Below are 20,471 nucleotides of genomic sequence, written 5' to 3' on the forward strand. Positions count from 1 at the left end.
GGAGGGGACAAAAAGGAATCTGTAGTGGGAAGGTTGGGTTGGGTTCTTGGTGGGAAGAGGAGCTGAAGACCAGGGGAGAAATCCTGGCCCCATTTAACTTAACGACAAAACTCCAATTGACTTTTGTGGAACGAGGATTTCACCCAATGTACATAGCTGACATTTCTCTGTGCTCTAAGGATGCATTCTTTGAACATTGGTTGAGATGTAAAGTCAAATGAAGCATCATTTTAATACAATGCCTGGGTTTGATATTATGGTTTAGACTGTGGCCTAGTTTGTGCAGTCATGCAAAGGTCTAAGGAGACATAAGGTGCCCTCTTATGAACTTTCCCCAGATAACTACACTACCACCCACAGCAAGAGTGAGGAAGGAGACTCAACAGAGCCACTGCATTTCTCCCTCTGTGCGGCTGGCCAGGAGGTGCCAAGAAGGGGTGAGGAAGAAATTCTATCTCACTGCACAAGAGCCATACACTGTACCTGGTTCAACTTAGCTAAAGACTCCTTGTACAGGCATAAAGTCTGATTCTGCCTTTTGCAGTGGAGGAGACTGAATACAGTTGTGGGTCTAAGAGGACCCAGTATGACTTGTTTTTACGTAGAGGGAGACCTGTAATGCTCCAGTGGATGTTTTTAGGTAGATGTTTTGGGGGAAATGAGCCAAGAGAGCCTGAGTTTAAGGCATCCAGAGAATCTAAAATAAAACTGCATTTTACTCTTACAAAAGAACATTCCACAGAAATTTTGCTATAGTAAAATGATAGCTCTGTAGCTGTGATACATTGCTGGAGATGGAAAACCTATCTTCATAATATTTTTTTGTTGGTGTTATAAGAGACCTGAGAGTTACTGGGAAGAGTGACTGATTTGTATGAATAAGGGATGAAGATTGACGCTACAGTAGCTGTGATGCCTGAATTTGTGTCCTAGCATATAAAGATTAAAGGTTTAGTAGATTTAGATCTGAACATAAGAGAACTGGATTGGATTTTGGAACTCTTTATTTCCCTTTTGTACGAAATTATTAGCATGCACACAGTATGCTTTGATCTCTTTAATCATTAGTGGTATTTTGAATCTTATATTGATGGATTTATTAGACCGTGTCTTCTGATGATGTTTGTTATGGAGTGTTTTATTTCCCAATAAAAATTCTTAATGAAAAAAGAAGTGATAGGAAAATAAGTTTAGGTAAAATAAATACTTTTTGAAACTTGAAAATCTTCAGTTAATGTTCTCTCTTGTTTATATGCCATACTGCAGTTGCTTTCAGCTAGAACCGAAACTGTTTGTACAGCACCTGTCACTTTGAGGACCCAATCCTAACTTTGGGCCTCTGTAAAACAAAGAAATAATGACACCAAAATACAGTGAGAGAAAATATTTCTAAACAGATTAGTCTGAAAATCTGACTGGAAGTCTTTCAAAGAGGCTTAGATAACACTTGGTAAGCATCCAAACTCCTGGATAATGAATTAAATGAGCATGATTGGTTAAAAAATAAGTACTTTAAACAGGATATACTATGAAGTTTTGACCTAAAATTTCCGTAGACTCTTCCTCGATTGCTTACCTTGTTCAATTTTTATTTAGCCTGATATGCCATAATAATTTACTGCACCAGGGATGATTCTGATCTTAGGTTGGTTTTACACTGTTGTAACTTCAGCTGGTGGAAGAAAATAAGTGAGATCAGCATCAGATCACATTTCTGTAATTTTCTTGATTTTTGAGTCTAAAAGAATTCTCATGAATGGGCTCAAAGTAAAGAAAACAAAGTAAACTTAGAAAACAAAGTAAAGAAATATCAGCAAATTATTATAGCATATTTGAATAAACACAATTGCATCAGCCAGTTATTAATCTTCTAATCAAAATTTCTACTCCTCTCAATGCATCATATGTCACTGAGGTCAATGCGAGCCCTGTGCAAGGAGCTCTTCCAGCAGTATATATATGTGTATTAGTTAAAATGTTAATTTTCAAAGGCTACTTTTCAACATTTTTTGTTTGCTTGTTTGTTTTTACCAATAATTGTTGAATTGTGTCAGATGATCCATGGGCCAAATCCTGGCCCTACTGAAATCAATAGCAGCTCCCCACATTTTCCCTCATGCCATTGGCTCTATATGTACCCTTCCCACCATTATTAATCTTCATTCTTTCTAGGGGGAGGGATAGCTCAGTGGTCTGAGCATTAGTCTGCTAAATCCAGGGTTGTGAGTTCAATCCTTGAGAGGGCGATTTGGGGATTGGTCCTGCTTTGAGCTGGGTTGGACTAGATGATCTCTTGAGGTTCCTTCCAACCCTAATATTCTATGATTCAGGTTGTCAACATGTTAAATGCTATTGGGAGGATGTATGCAGTGGTGTTGTAAACATTTTGGTCCCAGGATATTAGAGGGAGAAGGTTGGTGAGATATCTTTTATTGGGAGGACTAAATTAGGACAATGGATGGAGATATTGTTATTTTGGAAGATATCAGAGGATGTCATCAACCAGTTGTTTGATCTACAGACAGTTGCAAAAGTGCTTGCAGCTGTGGCTCTGCTAAACCAATTCCAGAGACTCCCCCACTTCTTCCCTTCTAATTTTCCAATTTCCCCTTCACACACACACACACCCATAGGGTGCTGCCCATGAATGCCTAGAACATTCCCTGACATTCTGAAATTGATCAGAAGTGGTGTTCCAAAGTTAAGTTACATTCAAACACAGAAATGCTATCAAGCTGAATTTTGGCTTCACAAGCTTAGCCAATAATTGTGTGTTTGTGCACTGTTGCACAGCAACACTGCCCACTAAATAATGTTACATTCTAAATATTGTTATGTAAGCAGCAATATGACACACAGAAATATATTGTCCAACAGTCTATATTGATTACCAATATATAAGGTACAGTTTAAACTATGAAGAATGAAAAATGGATTCCAGGTCAAAATTGTCAGAACTGGGTACCTAAAAGTAGGAACATGATTTTTAAAATTTTAGTCCTTGAAGTCTGTAGTCTTTCGAACACAATATGACAAACTTTATTCTACTCATGCTACCCTTAACATTATATTAGCATATTCAAGACTCTAGATTTTAATTTTTAAAGGAGAGTGCTGACTAGCATTACTTGTCCACTAACTATTGAGACAAAAGCTATGTAATTGTGACAGTCAAAATCATTTCTAATGTTACAGACCAAAAAAGCTATAGTTTTAAAGGACTAATTACATACAATTGTCTATTTTTAAATATGACAACTATAATGACAATCCTCCAGATAAACATATATATATGTAATTAGAGTGATTACAATACAGCAATAACCCATCACCACTTATTATTATAAAACCATAAACTATTATTCTGTACACTATAAAATTCAAAATCTAATTGAAAGTGCTAGTTTAGCATAATTCCCACAAGCCATCATTCTTTAATATTGTGAAATGAATGAGGTTTTTGTGGAGCTATTAATTGATACTGACAAGCAATAACCACTGGAATGAAACTCCAATTATGAGAGGCAATTAATCACATTTACTGTCATCTGTGGTGTCAAACAAAATTCAATAAAATTCTAAACAGTAAAAAAAAAAAAAAAAACGGGGGTGGGGGTGGGAATTTATGCCTCTTATGTTTTAATTCATTTCATGGAAATCAGATTGTCCTTTGATGGGGTAATCAAGCAATTACTAAAGTGCTATTTTCACTATTAATGCAGCGTTTGATTTTGTTGTATTCTCTGATTTAAAAAAAAACCTGACTGTTTTTCCTTCTTGATGTCGACTTATACCATACTGCATATTTATTTCTAAAGCAGTCTGTATTGTTAGTAGCATAATTGGTCTTATGGCAGAGAAGTATCTTTAAAAATAAAAATGTCCTGGTCTTATCTGTGCATTTCAGCCACAATCCAGGACAACACCTAAACATATACTTAACTTCTAGCATGTAGGGCATAAGCATGTGCATAGGGATGCTTTCCTGAATTGTGGCCTTATAGCACATTCACCGCTGTGGTATCTAAATACTAGCAAAATTATTTAAAGCAAAATTCAGTGAGAAAGAATTCATTCCCCATCCATTTGTATAATTATGTTTTAGTTTGCATGAACTTGAAATGGCTTTTAAATTCTGTTCCTTTTTCCAAGAACAGCTGCCAGTCAATGAACTTTAAATAGGCCTTTCCAACATCACATTTTGGCATTCACACGGATACAAAAGAATGTAAAACAGTTTAGTACCTTAGTAATTGAGTTGACAGGCCCAATGTAAAATTCAGAAATCACATTTAGATGCTATGTTTGCAAAGTGGGCTCACAGTGTCATTTGACATGATGCTTTTTCAACGGTGTTCTCTAGAAGTCCTTTACTTATCACTCACGCTCACTCATGCCCATCACTTATACTTCTCCAAAAAAGTGACATGTCATAGCCACCTTGCTTGTGTCAAGAGAGGTGAATAGACTTCCTTCAGATCCCATCAAAGTGCCAGCCAGAAAAGGTCATTTGAGAGCAGTGTAAGGCACCCCCTAGCTCCCAGGTGGTGATCACTCTGTTCTGACCCGTAGCAATCTCAGTCCCTGTTGGGTGGGCAGCTGCAAGCACAAACTTAGCCAACCATTTGCCGTGAGAGTGTGATCAATTGTCGATGGTATAAATAGATGGCATTGACTAAAATTTAACAGTGTAAAAACAACACCTGGATCAACTTCTGCTGAGAATAGTCTCAGTTCAGAAAGTCAGAGAAATCCTAAATATTTTCTTTAATATACTTGGTCATTGGTAGCTTTATCTGCCCTTTATATTCCATCAAAGCTAGGACGCCTTAAAATGAATCACCAGAGCAGTAATAACATCTGCTCACCCTCCACTGGAATACCCAACAGAAGCATCTTTGTGTAAGAAGCACATGAGAACTGACATTTGAAGGAGTAATACATGTCAGAGGAAACCCTAAAATAGACATAACTGTATTTAGGTAGGTCCTGGGCACTTCCAAAAACACATTCTTTCCATTCAGTGAAGCTATATTAAAAAAATTGCAGCCTCTTGTAATAAAAGTTTAAGATAAAGAGGCAAATACACTAAAAAAAATCTTATTTATATAGTAAATGTAATAACTTGCTCTGTTTTTAAATATTGTATCTTTGTCCAACCCCAGCAGACATGGGGATGTACCGTCGTGGTTTTATAATAGCTAACATAATATGTAATTAGGTCAAGGCTTTGGATCCCATGCTGTTTAAAATTCTGTTATGAGGGCACCATCACCCTTAGCCCTCTAGGTTATTTAGTGACACTACTAATAGATAACAAGTGTGCTTTTTTCCACTAAATATATTTGAATATTTAACTCTGAAATGTTTGACCTCTTTTAGTTATTTTAACTAAATAGAACTCTAAAAAAACTGCACATAACTAATATCAATAAAGGCAATGGCTTTGTAAAAAATCAAATTGATCAGACCATCAAGGTAACCTCAGCTGTGCTGAGAAATAGTCTTTGGAGATGGTCCTTTTCCAATGCTGAAGTTCAAAGACTCTTGCATTTATTTTTCTTTGATGTGATTCTGGACTGTTAAACCTGCATCAGGACTGTGTGCCAAGTTATAAAAAGAGACTCCTCAGGTTATCATAAAATAATTAGGTTGCATAGGGCATTATTTGAACAACAATTGGTATTATTTGTAACCTTAATTTGAGTTAACTCCATTTCATACCAGTAAAGGGTTTTTGGTGATGGTTGTGTGTGGGTTTTTTTTATTATTATTCATTTCTCCTTCTAAAAAGTTCTTGTTTCAGTACCAACTTTGAACACCCACAGTCAAAATTCCTGACAGCAACTTCATCCTATATTTTAGCACAGAAAATTTTGTTGCCAAGGTAACTGACTTTATCAGTAAAAGGAAATTCAAAATATTCAAAACTACAAGGATGTAAGTTCTAAATGTACCAGGGTAAAACAAATACTAATTCTGCCTAACACTAGTTATTATAATGTGGAGTCAAACACAAATATTCTATGGGGGAAAAAATCTAGAATCTTTAAAATATTTTCTGTTTTAATAGTGCATATTTTTTTTAAAAAGATATATTTTGGACTATTTCACAAATGGTTTATAAAGCAGATGATGTGTCTCAAAAATGTACTATTTAAACCCTGGTCCATCAACTAACTCATATTCAAAAGTCCCACTGGCTTTAATGGGAGTGCCACACTTGGAATAATTGCATGATCTGTTCCTAATTGTAGAGTATTATTTCTTTATCATATCTTTGGAGTTTTTGCTCTTACTGAAGACATTTGCAAGAAAACAGAATCACTCATGCTGCTGATTCCCCATTGAATAATAACCCTCTGCTGGTGACATCATAGTCATTCTACAGCAACCAGTTCTGATGTCAAAAACCAGAGGATTATGACTCTAAGTGGGGAATAAGTATGATTGACTCTGACTGAGAAGTGGTGGAAAACTATTAGTTTATACAATATAGAAAATGTTATGGCTGGGCATTTATTTTAGATATATATGCAATTTTTAGGTGCAGTACTTGGACTGAGGCTCATCCTACTGTGAACTCAGCTGGACTGTTCACATGGATAAATATTTGCACTATCAGGGCTGAGACTGTAAGTTTCCCCGTGCTTCATACTATACTGAACACTTTGGGTAAAATTTACAATAAAGTCTTGCAGCCCTGATCATGCACCCACTGAATTAAACAGAAGTACTTGAACTGATGTGAAGGACCCTAATGGTATGTCTACACTGCATCAGGGAGCATGCCTCCCAGCCTGGGTAGTCAGACTTCTGCTACCTCTGCTTAAGCTAGTGCTCTAAAAATAGTAGTCTGGACATTGTGGCACTATTTGCTTGAGTCCACGCCAACCCGATCCCCTGAGTATGAGTTCAGGTGGCTAGCCCAAGCTACTGCCCATGCTACAAATTTCACCCTGCTATTTATAGTGCACTAGCTCAAGCAGAGCTAGCTCACATCTGTCTACCTAGGCTGGGAAGCAAGCTCCCAGCTGCTGCAAATGGACATATCCTCGATCACATTGACGCTTGAGCATCTGGCCATGACACTCTAAATACACTTCTTTGGTGACTGATATATGAACAGATGACTGTTCTGACATTTTCTTACTACCAATGTATTTTATAAGCAGCATGGCTTCTTCATTCATTTCTAGAAGTAAAGGCTTAAATTGTTTATATATGGCGTACTATGGTATTTAGAGCCAAAACACTCTTACAGTGAACATGCAACCACAAAAGTTCAATTAGATGAAGACAGTTCTTTCTGGTGTTGTCTAATCAGGATTATTTCAATTTAAAATATAAAAGTCATGATATAATCATTTGCCCTCAGAGAATGTGACATTATCAATAAGTCCAGATTTTTATCTTCAGAAGTCTGAGGATCCCTCAGACACATGGCTGCAACCCATATTGATTTAGAGCTCGAATCTGCATGGTGCACATGCTTAACTCTGAGCATCACAACAGTCTTATTGACTTTAATGGTATACTCATATTCTTAAAGTTAAGCATAGATCTGAATCAGTGCTCAGCATCTTGCAGGACTGAACCCTTAATTCTGAGGGCCAAATCCTGTAATTTTTATTCTGGTAAAATTCCTACTGAAGTCAATGGGACTGTAGTCAACCCACATACTTTTATGGTCCCCATCATCATAATATCCTTCAAAAATACTAAATACTTTTCAGGCTGGAGGAGAAATGGCTTGACTAGTTTCTAGGTTTTTTGTTTGTGTATGAGGGTATGTTTTGTTTTTGTCTTTTTGTCTGTGCAGGTGGAGAAATTTTGAGCGAAAGCTAAGTTGAAAAAATCAGTTTTGCACGTAGTTCCCAAAGCAGCTATGTCCATGGTCATTTTTGCTTCTTGTGGCCTGTAAAAGTTGCACTTCCCACACTCATGAGCTGCCCCCTAGTGATTGACAGTTCTGTTGTTACAGTGGAACCTAATTGTCATGGGAGATCATGGTTGCAGTGGGAAAGAATCTCTTGGATACCTAAGGTCAATGCTATGAGAGCCTTTGACTATGGGACAGAGATCTTGATTCAATGGGGAGCCAGTGGGGTGAGCTAATGTGCTCACAGCAATCTGTTTTGCTCAGCACAAAGACTAATGCAGTCTATTTCAGCTTATTCAAGATGTGGGGCTTCATTCCCAGACATCATGAATTGAAAAAAAAATCAAAGCTGGAGATCATATGTGAGTGGCTTATTGTGGCCAGGTCCAAGTCTGAGAGAATGGGGTTGATCTGGCCAATTACATAAAGAAATGAGTGTTTTTGCTGCTTTGGGTATTTAGGCCTCCCCCTGGGTCTGAGTTAAAGTGAGCAGTTGGTGAGGATCTGGCAATATTCCAGTTGCCCTGGATATAGCATGTGTGTTCCATATTCCTAAACACTGTGCTGGTCCTCTGTTGTGGGAAAAGGCAAAGCTAGCAAAGATACACTCCAGGGTACAGCTGATTTAAAAAAAAAAAAAAAGTTTTTGACAACACTTTTTTCTGTTGGGAAATTGCTGATTCCATTGAAAATGTTTTGCTGGAATGTATTGACTTCACTAAATTTTTTGATGAGAATTTATCAACAGGATTCTCCATTTCAATAAGGTCAAAACGTTTTATTTCAATAAGTTTGAAACATTTCATTGTAACTTTTATCATTTCAACTTATTTATAATATAATGTAACTTAAAAGTCAAAACAAAATTGAAACAAAATATTTCTACCTTATCAGAATGAAACACGTTGATAAGCTTTTTCAATGTTTCCAAAACAAAATATCTTAGAATTTTTGTTTTGTGGTAAATTTCAAAATTTCAACCTTTTAATGTGATTTGGAGATGAAAGGAAATTTTGACATGTCAGAACTTCCCACAGAACTGCCCAGCTGTACTCTAGGTGAATGAAAAATGAAGGTGCAAGTGGGAGAGTAATTTTCTTTTAAAGGTTACAGATATTCGGTTGCTTAGGCCTGTATAACAGATGTGTAACTTTCATACTTAGGTAGTGGTAGCATGTAATATCACAGACAAGTGCTGCTGGATCCTCTGTATTTTAAACTCTGGATCAATGGTGGGCAACCTGCAGCCCATGGGCTGCATGCGGCCCATCAGGGTAAGCTAATCGCAGGCCGTGAGAGATTTTGCAGACATTGACTGTTCACAGGCACGGCCCCCTGCAGCTCCCAGTGGTTGCGATTCACCATTCCTGGCCAATGGAAGCTACAGGAAGCGACGGCCATCCCATCCCTATGTATCTGACTAAATATGTAATATTTTCTAGTGAATTAATCTGCCATTTTGTAAAAGGAGGGTGGTTTTTGTGCCCTGAAAACTGCTCATTTGCCCTGATTTCAAAATGCCATGATTAATTTAGGATCCTTTTCTTTAAGACTTTTCAGTAAATTATTTTTTCATGGTTAGTTCTACACATTCTTTAGCTGTGTATCTGGAGTCTCGTCTTCAGAAATTATTGGATTAACGTTTTCTGTAGATTGCCACAGAAAATCTGATGGACAACTGCATTATGACATTGTATATAGAATTATGCATGGCATTTCCTGGCTTTGATTTCTTTCAGATTGTCCATGGGACTTTTATATAAGAGAGTTTCCAATTTCTTCCTTTTTAAATGTTCCTGATAGAACTGAACTATATTTAGAGATAGGCAGATAACTGATTTTTCAGTTCAGTGGATGAACTAAAAAATCTCCCCCAAAAATTCATGTCAGGTTGATCCAAAATGACAATTTTTCAGTTTCTCACTGAAATGATTTTTTTGTTTGTTTTAGACTGAACAAAACAAAACATTTTGTGTCATTTTGGGGTGTTTTTATGTCTCCTCCATTTTTAGTTAAATCTAGTTAAATTTCTAAATAAAATGCTGCTTTGAATCAAAATGTTGAAAGTTTCATTTAAAAAATGTCAAAGCAAAATGTTTATATTTTCTTTGGAATGTTCCTCCCCCTTTTTGGAGCCAAAACCATTCTCCAAATGCCACCCAAATTTGCAAATAGTTCGTCAATCCAAAACTGCATTTTTTTGTGAATAAAATATTCATTGAAAAAAAATTGCCCAACTCTAATTATATTGTCTGTTCACTAGCTGGAGAGTGCTACAGCATGCATCCACTCTCCAATATTCAGTTTCCCCTGTCAGTCTGCTCTCAATACAGATTTTATTGCTATAATCAAGAACTATGCACCTTTTGATTATTATTCTCTACTCCTTAAAAGTGTTCAGTTCTCCTTTAGTCTTTAGTGCACTCCCCAAGGAAATACAAAATAATAATGTGCCATTTGGGAAATGGAATCAGCTTCAACTCCATGCAGCATCTTTTATCATATGGTATTTTACAATATGACAGTCTCAAGTTTGTAACTGATGAACATTGCATCTCCTCGCATAGCTCTGACTCTATACAGTATGCTGCTTTTCTCACTAGAGAAAATACTGTTAATCTTTTCTTAGATCTAAATAAAGGACACGTATTTTGCTGAAATTCACAGTACACAAAGTAAATAAGATGCAGAAATAGCTCAGTGTGTGGTAATTTAAATAAATGGCACAAAGTGCCTTATGTTTGCATTAATACAATAGTTGCATATCCATATGAGTTCTGCTTTCTCAGTATTAATGTGTATTTTTTATGATGTAACATTAATAATAAGCATAGATGTAACTTGGGAATGTTGGCTGAATGGTCACTTCAAAGCAGGGGTCAGCAACTTTTCAGAAGTGGTGTGCCGAGTCTTCATTTATTCACTCTAATTTAAGGTTTCACGTGCTGGTCATACATTTAAACATTTTTAGAAGGTCTCTTTCTATAAGTCTATAATATATAACTAAACTATTGTTGTATGTAAAATAAATAAGGTTTTTAAAATGTTTTAGAAGCTTCATTTAAAATTAAATTAAAATGCAGAGTCCCCCGGACAGGTGGCCAGGACTCAGGCAGTGTGAGTGCCACTGAAAATCAGCTTGAGTGCCGCCTTCGGCACACGTGCCATAGGTTGCCTACCCCGCTTTAAAGTGTTATTTATGCTTCTAGGCACCACTCACATGATACCATAGTGAAGCTAGGTGCTGGAGCTGGGGTTATTCATGCTTCAAAGCAAGTCAAATGCATGTTTAATATCAGAAGAAAGTATGTTTGTAATTAATGCAGAGAAAATACTGCTCAGGAAGGAAGTCCCAGCAGATATCTGTGTGTGTGTACTCATGCACCTGTAATCCTTGCATAATCCGAATAAGCTTCAGTCACCTTACATATTGTTAGGTAATGGTCTAAATTGCTTACCTGACTTAGACAATGTTTCGTTTTTCTCTCTTCATTAATTGTTCTTCTTTGCTTAGCTGTGCCATGCCCATAATTTCATAATTCTTCATTCTGTGCCATTATTCATCTCATCTTCTCCACCTCATATTGAACAAGTGCTGGTTGCATATTGATAAACCTGTGTTGAAAAATAGCCACACATTATATAGGAATAAGCTAGAGTTTTTATTTTTTATTATTCATGTATCTTGCATGAAAACAGATTTACAGCAGGATGTTAGCTATTTGTAAAGAGAGCTCCAAGGGCCATGTTCTAATGTCAAATAAGTTGGTACATGTGAACACTGTTGCAATTTATATGGCTAAGCAGCTTAAATCCACTCACTTGAGTAACACAATGCACACAATTTCCTTTGGTGGGATAATGCAGCAAATGAGATATTGCAGGAACAATAATAGATGTGTTTTCATAAAATAAATTGTGGGGATTTATAGAAAATAGGAGCAACTTGCCTAACTTGTTACTGTTCAACTGCTGCCTAGAAGCAGAAGTAATACCTTCAGAATGACCAGTCAGATTTAATAGAGCCACAGGCTGATGGAATTAATGCCTTATCCATGGATGTTTAGGCCAAATCCTACAATTTACAGCATATGTGGACCCCTATGCAGTACTTCATTGACTTTAATGGAGCTCCACTCAGGCACAGTGGACCACCCTTTGTATTGTAAATTGCAGGATTCGGGCTTTGATCTCTTTCTTCTATTCATGCCTTTTGTTTTTCTCTCAGTCCTCAACCCCTACCTTTTTCCCTGTTTCTGCCCATCTCTCTATACTCAATTCCTCCTGTTTTCCCGTCTGTCTTCATACAACTAGCCAGGCATTAAAGGCAGGAGCCATCAAATTAAAATTGTATTGTTTTACTTTATTAATTTCCCCTTTAACTATTTCCATCATCTCATTTCTAATCTTCTGACTTCCTTATTTAAATCTTAGATACCGTGGGTTTAATCATGATTTTTTTGATGTGACATATTTTTGTCATACAAACAGGAATAAAAAGTAATTAACTACCATAAGATCTTTAATAAAATTTAAAAACTGGGGTTTTTGTAAAGGTGCTAAAAATTGTATATAAGATTTACAAGGTCAAATTTGAAGGCACTTTTCAAAATAAACAGCATCCACCTTTAAAAAGAATGTCATCTTTAATGGCCAAATCCTGTTCCCATGGAAGACAACGACAAAGATTATTGGGACCAGGCCTCAATGCTTAGTAATTCCAGCAATACTAGCACTTGGAAATAAGTGATAGATTTCTTTAAACCACTTAGGAAAATTATTAAGACTATTAATTAGCCAGAGTCCCATTGCAGTGGAAGAATATGATCAACATGCCACAGAGCCTGCACTGGTGGCTTTCTGTGGTCAGTGTGGCTCAGAGGTACACAGATATATTCTGTTTAATCGTATCTTAAATCTATAATGAACTCAGGTCAAAAAGAGCAAAATTTGGCCTGAGGACTGATTTTTTTTTTTTTTGGTCTCTCTCTGTCAAACTATCAAAAGATTTTCATGAAATAAATTCAGACAAAATCTCTACCAACAATAACTGTTATTTATTGCATAGTGCTATGATTAAATACATTTTAATATAATTTAGGATGTAATGTGCATTTCTTTAGAGCATGCCACATTCCATTAAGGTAGTCAGCTTTTCACAGGGGAGGATATTAAATGAAACTAGTTCATTACTTGCCTAAAAATGCATGTACTACACCAAAATATCATGTTATCTGTGATTAGTTTGCGCAAGCCATCTGTCATCTTCCCCACCCCATAGTACCTCAGAAAGCATAGAGGCTAGAGAAGAGAAGTATATATACTTTTGACAACACAACCACCTGTTACCATTAATTTTAGTTAGCTGTGAGAGATATAGACTAAAAAAGGAGGCGGCTATCAAGGCTATTTCCTAGTGTACTGGGGAACAAGTATCACTACTGTTGACTAAAGGGCTTTTAAAATCTTGAAGAAGAGTATGTATGGTTCATGTCAGAAGATGTGTACACAAGCAGTTTACAGTTGGGAACTGGAACCAAAGAGCAGAAATTTCAGGCAGGTAGAGTATTGGGGTATGTTCCACTAGAGAGAAAAAAAATTCCCCTCCCTTTTGCTGGAAAAATGGGATTCCATGTTGAAAAAGCAAACCATTTCTCTCTAATGGTTCATGGATTTTAAAATCTATTGTGTATTCATGCACTGAAATGTGCTTTGGTTTTTTAGCACTGTATGAGAGAATCATAGAATATTAGAGTTGGAAGAGACCTTGGAAGGTCATCTAATCCAACCCCCTCCTCAAAAGCAAGACCAATCCCAACTAAATTATCCCAGCCAGGGCTTAGTTAAGTGGGGCTTAAAAACTTCTAAGGATGGAGATTCCACCACCTTCCTAGGTAACCCAGTCCAGTGCTTCATCAATCTCCTAGTGAAATAGCGTTTCCTGATATCCAACCTAGACCTCCCCCACTGCACCTTAAGACCATTGCTTCTGTTCTGTCATCTGCCACCACTGAGAACAGCCTAGCTCCATCCTCTTTGGAACGCCTCCCGCCTTCAGGTAGTTGAAGGCTGCTATCAAATCCCCCCTCACTCTTTTTTTCTGAAGACTAAATCAGCCCAGTTCCCTCAGCCTCTCTTTGTAAGTCATGTGCCCCAGCCTAATCATTTTTGTTGCCCTCCGCTGGATTCTCTCCAATTTGTCCACATGCTTTCTGTAGTGGGGGGCCCAAAACTGGACGCAATACTCCAGGTGTGGCCTCATCAGTGCCGAATAGAGGGAAATAATCACTTTCCTCGATCTGCTGGCAATGCTCCTACTAATGCAGCCCAATATGCGGTTAGCCTTCTTGGCAACAAGGGCACACTGTTGACTCATATCCAGCTTCTTGTCCACTGTAATCCCCAGATACTTTTCTGCAGAACCGCTGTTTAGTCAGTCGGTCCCCAGCCTGTAGCTAACTATTCAGAGTTGGAAACAGGTATGAGCTCTGCTGCTGTTCAGTTCCCGGTGAAAATGCTGCCACCAAATTATTGGGGCAATTTCCCTGTCATTCATGGAGTCTTCTCATCTTTCAATACTGCTAAATAGCTTTAAGGATGAATCCACTCTGATAAAGATTAACAAAACTACTCCTAGAGAAAAATGTTTTGCTTTTGGAATGGATTAGATGATCAGATGGAATGATGGATTAGCAAATGGCAGGTATTAAAAAAAATTATTAGAGAGGGAGAAGGAAACACCTAAAATTCCTTTACCCCCACCCCGTCCCATGCAAACTACACAAGAAGAACACTGTGCTTGTTTCATCAACACCACAGTTATATATTACCAAAGCAAAACATAAACATTCCAATCAAAGATCATTTCTTGTAAATTTGTTTGCTGAGTGGTGATTCCTCCTCCCCTATGGCTGTGGAAAGGCATTATTGTTTGGGGACATAAGTGAATATATGCCATAGACCCTCACTTTTCTCTCTAGAGTGCACAAAACCCTAGTACACAAGGCTCATGGTAGAATAAGGGGGAAGGAGGTGCGATTTTTGTAACTGCAATTTTGCTAAAATGTGACCAATGTATCACTGTCTGAAGTGGCAGAGATAAAAGGAGAGCTATAAAGGACATAAAACAGTTCTAGGAAGAGGAAGAAAACAAGCTTTCCACACCATTGTGCCTAACTCTCTTTGGACTAATCTGATTCTCACTTTCCTATTTTTCAGCCCACCCCTAAATCCTATCCTCATCCTGGAACAAATTCACCACAGTAGCTATCACTGCTTGAAGCAATCTCCATGGTAACTTGTGCTCTGTCTGTAACATTTTGTGTTCAGTTGGTTTGGTTAAAATAAGAATAAACTGGAACACTTGCCCACCCCATGAACCTAATCTTTCTAATATTCAGGAAAAAAATCAGTTCAGGGTCTTCTTCCATTTGCTACAGTACCCCAGTCCCTCCCTGTCACAGCTCTCTGTTAATTGGGTTACCCCAGCTGCTTCCTCTTCCAGAAATCTAATTTTTTCTGTCAGAGCTGTTGTGGGATCCAGGGTACTCACTAATGCTAATTATTTTGTGTTCTGGAGCACACAATAAAGCATGTTAGAGTTGAATAACGTGTCAGAGGTGCGCAGCACAGAGCCTGTCATTTGTCTGAAGCCCACTAGGGAAGAAGGACTTTAGGCCCCTGCTTGTAGGGAAACCTCCCTCCATCCAACACCCAGAATGAGGGTGAGATGGGCAGCCATCAGTGGGAGCAGACCACTGGAAATCTCCATTTCAGAAGGTAGCACCAGCACAGAGAGATGGCCTATTGGGGGGAGAATTTTTAGGTGTGGGAAACAATCCAGGCCTGTTAGGGAAGGGGGATAAAAGATCAAATAAGCAAATGAACTTTAAATCCTGTGATTCTTTAAAAGTTCTCCTATCATTACTCTGTGTGGTATTTCTACCTGCTATTCCTAGATACTCCTAGCTAGTTTCTAATTTTTGTCTTCATGCCCTATTTTTATTTCCACCAGATCATCCAATTTGGCTTTATCAGCTTTGTCAGGCTCTTTCATAGTTCGGATATTTCCTTTGTCTATTTTTTTCTAGTGAGAATAAGATCAATATTCTTTATACCATAACTTAAATTCTCAAGATATGGTATACAATTATGGGAACGTCCTAAAGAATGAAACCAATAGAGTTCTCTAGAAATTACTCTAAAAACCTATTAAATTTCATGCAGAACAACTTTTCTATACTATTTTAAATCTTCCTATAAAATCCTATAGCAGAGGTGTAATTGTCTATTAAATTATATAGAATTGTCTAAAAATTCTATAGGAAGATTGTTGTTTTATATGAAATACTATAAGACTTTCTCATAAGGGGCTCAGATGAGCGCACTATAAAAACGCATATGGAATAGAATAGACTGTATCTTTGTTGCACTGTATTATACCTTCTATAAGTGCCAGATCCCAGTGGACTCCGGTGTATACTCATCGGTTTCAATGGGGGCGGGGTTGCCTGAATGAGGATTTTGTTCAAATCTCAGGTTTTGGTCCCAGACGAACAAAGTAATATTATCCTTCCCATGACAAATGTTATAGCAACACCTTTTTGTCCCTTTTCACTGTAGTGGTGTACAGTAAGGCAGTGATTTCAATGATTTTTCCAAATCAACATGCAGTTCCTTTCCCCAATCAGCATGCCGGATGGCAACCCCATTTCATGTGTATCTATGCTACATTATCTAGCTTGGTGCATTGCATCCACAGTAACTCTCCATTTGTATAGAATGAACTCTGCTTGTCATTTACTGGCTCAACTCACCTTAGCTAAGCAAATTCCTTGAAATCTGGTTGTATTAAAAAAAAATCTTCCGTATTCCTCTCCAAATTGTTCCTCTGATTGTAGCTTTGTTTGCAAATTAGAAATTTTGTTTTCAATATCTTCAACTGTTCGCATCCAGAATAGTATGGGTACCTCAGAAGTCATATCTATGACCTTAATCATTCCCCTGAAAATTTCTTTCCAACTTGAAAAATTGAACCTACGGCTAACTTTGTCTCCAGCTGTGCAGGCAGTATTCTCACTAACACTCTAATTTACCCCTTATGCCATAGCTCTTTGCTATGGACATTAATTTCTGAAGGCACAGCCTTGTCAAATCAAGGTATACTAAATCCACTGAATTCCTAATCTATAAAGGCAGTAATATGTTCAAAGGACTCCAACAATTTAGTAAAGCATGACCTCCTCTGCCAGAAACCATACTGGCTATCCTTTATCAGACAGTGCTTTCCCAGGTGTTCACTCATCACATTCCTTAAGATAGCTATTTTCTCCATAAGTGATGCTCCACTCCCTGGGCTCTAGTTTCCTGATTTAATAATAAATATTCTTTTTGTCTCTTGCATGTGGGTTGTGTTTCCCCTGCTTAATTTCTCTTGATATTCTAGTGAATATTAAATATGTTTTAAGATTTGTCAGTTTCTTTGCTCATTTTCTTTAAAACTTGTGAATAAATTGGGCCTGATTCTCTAATGATTTATACCAATGTAGCACCACTGACTTTAAATTGCAGGGTCTTTTAGACACATGTGTGACTGGGGTTCCAGTGGGGACCAGCTGTGGTCACCCAATTAGGGTGAACTGCAAAGAATGGGGCAGACAATCCCCAAAAAGCTGGTATTCCAATACTTAGATTTACCAAGCCAGCATAAAACAGCTTCTTTATTACCTTACTGGTTACTTAGAAATCCACACAACACAGTTCCCTTAAAGTGATCCAGCCTCAGGCCTCCAGCTGGGTATCCAAGTCAAATATGATGATTTCTGAAACGCTTATTTCATCATATAAAATAAAAGGTTCTACTAATCCCAAAGCATCAGACACATTACCTCCCAGGTCATTAGATATTCCAGATCTTACCCAAATACACACTACAGCCAATTCTTATTAACTAAACTAAAAGTTATTAAAAAACAGGAGAGAGAGAGTATGATTAAAAGATCAATATACATGCAGACATGAGTTCAGTTCTTAAGATTCAGATTCATAGCAGAGAACATAAGAACAACATAAGAACAGTTGTACTGGGTCCATCCAGCCCAGTATCCTGGACCCAGCCCAGTATCCTGTCTATCGACAGTGGCCAATTCCAGGTGCCCCAGAAGGAGTGAATCTAACAGGTAATGATCAAGTGATCTCTCTCCTGCCGTCCATCACCACCCTCTGTTGGTTTCTTTCTTGGGTTTGTCTTAGATGACTCCACTGGCCATCACATACAGCCCCCAGCTAAAACCCCTCCAACGCATCATCAGGGATCTACAACCCATCCTGGACAATGATCCCACACTTTCACAGGCCTTGGGTGGCAGGCCAATCCTTGCCCACAGACAACCTGCCAACCTGAACACGTATTCCTCACCAGCAAACTGCACACCGTACCATAGTAACTCTAATCTCAGAACCAATCCATGCAACAAACCTCGATGCCAACTCTGCCCACATATCTACACCAGCGACACCATCACAGGACCTAACCAGATCACCATACCATCACTGGTTCATTCACCTACATGTCCACCCAATGTCATATACGCCATCATATGCCAGGCAATGCCCCTCTGCCTATGTACATCAGCCAAACTGGACGTCACTCGCGAAAAGGATAAAATGGACACAAATCAGATATCAGGAATGCAATATACAAAAACTTTAGGAGAGCACTTCAACCTCCTGGCCACAGTAGCAGACATTAAGGTGGCCATCTGTCAGCAAAAAAACTTTCAGGACCGACTTCACAAGCGAGAAATGCTGAGCTCAGTCATCTGCAAATTTGACACCATCAGCTAATGGACTAAACAAAGACTGTGAATGCTTGCCATTACAGAACAGTTTTCTCTCCCTTGGTTTTCACACCTCTACTGCTAGAACAGGGCCTCATCCTCCTGATTGAACTAACCTTGTTATCTCGTTAGCTTGCTTGCTAGCATTATCATTACCTGCCCTGGAAATTTCCACTACCTGCGTCTGACGAAGTGGGTATTCACCCACGAAGCTCATCACGCCTCAAAACGTCTGTTAGTCTATAAGTGCCACCAGATTCTCTGCTGCTTTTACAGATCCAGACTAACATAGGCTACCCCTCTGATAGTTGATGTTATTTTTCCCAATGTGCATTACTTTACACTTATCCACACTAAATTTCATTTGCCATTTTGTTGCCCAATCACTTAGTTTTGTGAGATCTTTTTGAAGTTCTTCACAGTCTGCTTTGGTCTTAACTATCTTGAGCAGTTCAGCATCATCTGCAAACTTTGCCATCTGACTTTTTACCCCTTTCTCCAGAGATGGTGAGCTTTGTAGTTGAAAAGAGTTCTTTCAGAAATAGTTCATAGGTTATAGTCCAATGTCTAAATATCATATTCAGGGAGTACTAGCATATCTGGGATCTCAATCTTATGACTGAAACTTCTCCTGATGAAGCTTAAGCAGATCCGAGATGACAAAATCAGGACCCAAGGCTCTTTTATACAATTTCATGTCCTCTTTGACATGTTGGGAGTTCCTTGGGGAACAAAAGGTAATTAGGATGACTTTGAAGGAGGTCCATCACCGGTACCTAGCTACAGAATTAACATAAGGCAATTTGCTCATTCCTCCACCATTCTCAGATTATTTGCTATACATTTCAAAGAGAGGTGAATACAGAGATATCTCATGTTTATAATTCATTTAAATCCTAGGATGTTCTTTTGAGCTCTGAACTATCAGAATACAGCATAGACAGGGACTGTTGATTACATTGTTGACCACTACCCATATACTGTATATGTAAATACACAAAAACACAAACATTATCTCCCCATGTGTCTTTAAGGATTGAATTTGAGTCCTTCATCCTGGAGGATGTTTAACCATGTTTAATGCTGGCCATGCATCACAACAACAATATATAATGAATAACATTCTAACAACATATTTAAAGCCAGCACCTGAATGCAGGTATGCACTTGCATTCAACTCTGTTTCGGTGAACTGATCACTCATTGAAGCAACAAATAAATGACATACTACTTCAGCTCAAGAGTCTGTCTATGAACCTGTGCATTCTGGGTAGTGGGGAAAAGAACCGGTCCACACTTTTTAATCTCTCCTTATATGGAAGCTATTCCATACCCCTAATCTTTTTTGTTGCCCTTCTTTGTATCTTTTCCATTTCTAATGTATCTTTTTCGAGATGGAGCAACCAGATCTGCATGCAGTATTCAAGATGTGGGCATACCATGGATTTATGTAGAGGCAATATGATATATTCGGTCTTATTATCTATTCCTTTCAAATGGTCCCTAACATTCTGTTAGCATTTCTGACTGCCAGATGTTTTCAGAGAGCTATCCACGACTCCAAAATCTTTTTCTTGAGTGGAAGCAGCTACTTTAGATCCCATCATTTTCTATGTATAGTTGGGATTATGGTTTCCAAAGTGCACTACTTTGCATTTATCAACATTGAATTTCATCTGCCATTTTGTTTCCCAGTTTTGTGAGATCATTTTGTAACTCTTCGCAGTCTCTCTAGAATGGCCCAACATTTC

At 37.9% G+C, this 20,471-nt stretch overlaps 1 protein-coding gene across 2 annotated transcripts in view; it reads right to left on the reverse strand.

The window, feature by feature from the left end:
- The window catches only part of B3GALT1 (beta-1,3-galactosyltransferase 1), a 327,536-nt gene that overhangs the window by 164,358 nt on the left and 142,707 nt on the right, over nucleotides 1-20,471 (reverse strand). For both annotated transcript variants that reach the window (XM_032770953.2, XM_075070138.1), the window contains exon 2: nucleotides 11,341-11,497. The gene's annotated coding sequence lies outside the window, so the exon portion shown is untranslated. The remainder of the gene's footprint in view (nucleotides 1-11,340; nucleotides 11,498-20,471) is intronic.

The sequence above is a fragment of the Chelonoidis abingdonii genome, chromosome 10 (assembly GCF_003597395.2).
Source record: "Chelonoidis abingdonii isolate Lonesome George chromosome 10, CheloAbing_2.0, whole genome shotgun sequence".
NCBI classification, from domain to species: Eukaryota; Metazoa; Chordata; order Testudines; family Testudinidae; genus Chelonoidis; species Chelonoidis abingdonii.